Genomic DNA, 3731 nt, shown 5'->3' on the forward strand with positions numbered 1-3731 from the left:
GTCTCTGGGCTTTCTTTGGCATTTATGGCACAAATTTGGCACTCCAGTGACTAGACAGAGAAACCCCGAACTTTGGCACGCCCCGAATCCCAAAATTATGATTTACTTTAGCCGTTATGACTCAGGTATGGCACTCAATTTGGCACTCTTGTGGCGGACCAAAAGAAAACGAAATTTCGGCACTCCCGAAATCACAAAATTTGATTTTCCTTTGGCCGTTATGGCTCATGTATGGCACGCACTTTGGCACTCGTGTGACGGACCAGAGAAAAATGACCGCATCTCCACGTGGTGAATGATGTTGTTTGGGGCGAAGCTCTGGTGGTGCTGATGATACTGATTTTATTGTTCATAAGCAGTGCTGATGGTGCGGCAGCAGCGTCCTCTCCTGTATAGACGATGAGCGGCTACATGCAACGTTTCATCCATGACATCCCCAGCCTTTGAGTTACTACCAAATCTCAGGGCCCCCTACTCGTCCCGCAGTCGTGGCCGAGTGGTTAAGGCGATGGACTGGAAATCCATTGGAATCTCCCCGCACAGGTTCGAATCCTGTCGACTGTGTAAACATTTTTTTTTTTTTTTTTAAGAAGACAGATGGGATGGAAATCGATGTGAACACGGACGCCGGACGCACAAGGCTAGGCCCTTAGGAGCTTCGCCCCTGAAAGCCAATTTTTGGCATGCCCTAGGAACGCCCTACTAGGGCTACATTAGGCAACGCACTTTTTAACTGACCTAACTGGGCCGAAGCTAGGCCCATACGTTTGCCACGCTTTTGCCCAAGTTGTGCGTTTCTCTGGCGTGCTCCCTGGTTAGAGAGAATTTTCTTTGCAAACGCCATCATTCAGTGCACCAGTCTTTGACGTCCCAGCGAACTTCCGGGTCTTAAAAAGAAGAAAGAAAGCACAGCTTAAAAGGGCTCCTGCGTTTTTTGTTTTGCTTTTTTTTGTAGTCCCTGATTTTTTGCGTGAAACTTTGGTAGACACACCAACAAACATCGCTGAAATAGTCAGCTAAATATTGGGCCAAAAAAAATTTCTCTCGCCAAGTTTTCGAATTTACAATTTTTGTCCTCACCGTGGTCTTCAAAGTGAAAGTTGCTGCCGGCAACAACGAAAAAGTGACGTTAGGAGAAAACAACTCATCACTCTCTGAACTGTGGACTTTGTTCCCAACTGATTCCAAGTTCTTTCATGGTGTCAAACGACTACTTTGAAAGCTCGCTTCAGCACCCGCGCAGCAGCAGAGAACAAATGCTCGGCAGAGTTCATTTTTAGACCTTCCCCTCCCTCCTGCCTTCCCCTGATGTTATGGCACTCAAAAGCACGACTATATCTGAATATTGCTTTTGCCATCATTTTCAGAACGTACGCTTGCACGGGGGTTCGAACTCAGGACCGCTTGCTTACGAGGCAGACGTCTCAACCACTAAGCTACACTCCCACGTTGCATATAGCCGCTCAACGTTTATACAGGAGAGGGCGCTGCGGTCAAATTCGTATATAATCGCGTTAAACTTTGCATGCATTGGCTTAACGTTTATAGACGAGAGGGCGATGAGGTCAAATGCTCAAATGTGTATATAACCACGATCTATACCACACATTCTCTTTCTGACATGGACCGTTGACTTAGGCGGTGGAGATGCGTTCCCATGGCTTCTAGCGGATCCAAGCTGATCCACTAGAAGAACCACTGGCTCTGCATTTCATCGACCATAAAGCAGTAATTTTGAAGTCGAAACGCAACCCGTAACTCAGCACTACCTATGTGCAATAAAAACAAATCAGCACCATCACCACTACCTATGAAAAATAAAATCAGTATCGTCAGCACCACCAAAGCTTCGCCCAATCAACATCTTTCACCACGTCGAGATGCGTCCATTCTTATTAGTTCCATATGTTTCATATCCCGTCTTAGGATTGGACTTCGACGATTGCCCAACACACTAAATGTCTTCGTGACTCCACCACCAACTGAACCGTTAGTGAACTTATTTGCAAAAAAACCTCGCATCGGCGCCGATATTCACTATGTCCTATCCTCGAGATGTGAAACGCTCCTTAATGGATACATGCAGCTAACACCTCTAAACAACTTCGAGACGCCTGTCAATCACCTTGTAGAGCACCCTATGGCCAATACAGGACCACCCGTGTATGTTTGTCCCAGACGCTCACCTCAATCTCGGACCAAAACTGCTACGGCCCAAATCGCCCATATGTTAGAGACCAGAATTAGTTGATCCTCCAGCAGTCCATGGGAATCTCCAGTACATATGGTACCTAAGGAAGAACCCGACGACTGGCGACCATGTCGAGATCACTGTGCGCTTAACAACGCGACATGTGCATGACAGGTTCTGAACGCCCCGCAATGGGGATTTCGCAGCCTCACAGAAAGGACGCCCAATTTTGGGGAAGGTGGATTTATTATGTTAGTGGTACCACAAGACATCTCTAAAACAGCTATAGCGGCACTATTTGGCCTCTCCGAATACATAATGAAAAAACAAAAGAGCGCAAAAACGAGGACAAAGTAAACGGGAACCGAGAAGACACAGCGCTGACTTTCAACTGAAGATTTATTTATGTTAGGATCCAGTATGAATAGCAAACATGTCAAACCACATGCCACCGGTCACTGTCTGGACGGTGCTCGGCGCCGACATAAACTGCTTCGATCGCTAACGCTTCCTTGTACTTTAGGTTTTCTTCGCTGCCTAGCTGGAACATACAAGACGGCACAGCAATGCTTCGGACCACGACAGACCTGAATGACTTCGGCATTCCCCCACCACTCGACTTCCTACGACTACCTACATCTGATTCCTATCGGCTGCCGCTGATTGGAATGAACTTCGACGTCAGGGGAACAAAGGCGAGCATGGCCTTTGATTACAACCTACAAAAGGAGCCACCGGTCACTGTCTGGACGGGGGGTGCCGGCATGAAGTGCTTCGATACCTTACGCTCCCCTGTACTTCAGGTTGGTCTCTCTTATTATGACGTTAAATACCATTCAAAACAAAGTTACGTGTCAATGTCGTGATCCAGCACCATTGTGTAGGTGTGTATTCATGCCATCTGTGAAACCTTGCTATTTCAATGTGCTTTTGAAGCGTATGTAGTTAATCTCTTACTAATGTGTCCAGAGATGTCGAGTCCAACCTTGGGTCATTCATAGAGTAACAAGCGGAACAGCTGCTCAAGGGTATTGCGATCCTGCCAAAACTAGAAAAAATGGCAAGATTCCCTTTTAAGCAAATTAACAGTTATAATACGCAACCAGCTTACTGTTGAAACGAAACTGGATACCGTATTGGGCGAAATTACTACACTAGAAACAGAAATGGCGTCGTTAAGTACTGTAAAAGTAGAAATGCAAGAAATAAAGGATGTCGCCCCAGAGCTCGCTAAACGGGTCGATCATCTGTCAGCACTACAGATGACTTGGAAAATAGATTGAGGTGTTGCAATCTTAACTTTTACGGAATTCAGGACGACCAAAACGAAACGTGCTCTCAAGCACAGACCAGAGTTACGGAAATATGTCAAACAAAACTCGGAACCAAACTTTTCGAATTAGACATAGAGCGCTCCCATAGGCTGGAACGCTTTAGATCTGACAAGCCAAGGCCCATGATTTTTTTTTTGTCTTTTAAAACAAAACAACACCTTCTACTTTTGGTATATAAGCTCAAGGATGCTGGAATTGCGATAAGC

The 3731-nt window shown here is 46.0% G+C and overlaps 1 non-coding gene across 1 annotated transcript; it reads left to right on the forward strand.

Moving 5' to 3' along the window:
* The first annotated feature begins 482 nt into the window (after window positions 1-482).
* Trnas-gga lies at window positions 483-564 on the forward strand. Its single transcript has one exon. It is a non-coding gene; the product is annotated as a tRNA-Ser (tRNA).
* Window positions 565-3731: the final 3167 nt, after the last annotated feature.

This window comes from Ixodes scapularis, unplaced genomic scaffold (assembly GCF_016920785.2).
Source record: "Ixodes scapularis isolate PalLabHiFi unplaced genomic scaffold, ASM1692078v2 PGA_scaffold9__187_contigs__length_104089568, whole genome shotgun sequence".
Lineage (NCBI taxonomy): Eukaryota > Metazoa > Arthropoda > Arachnida > Ixodida > Ixodidae > Ixodes > Ixodes scapularis.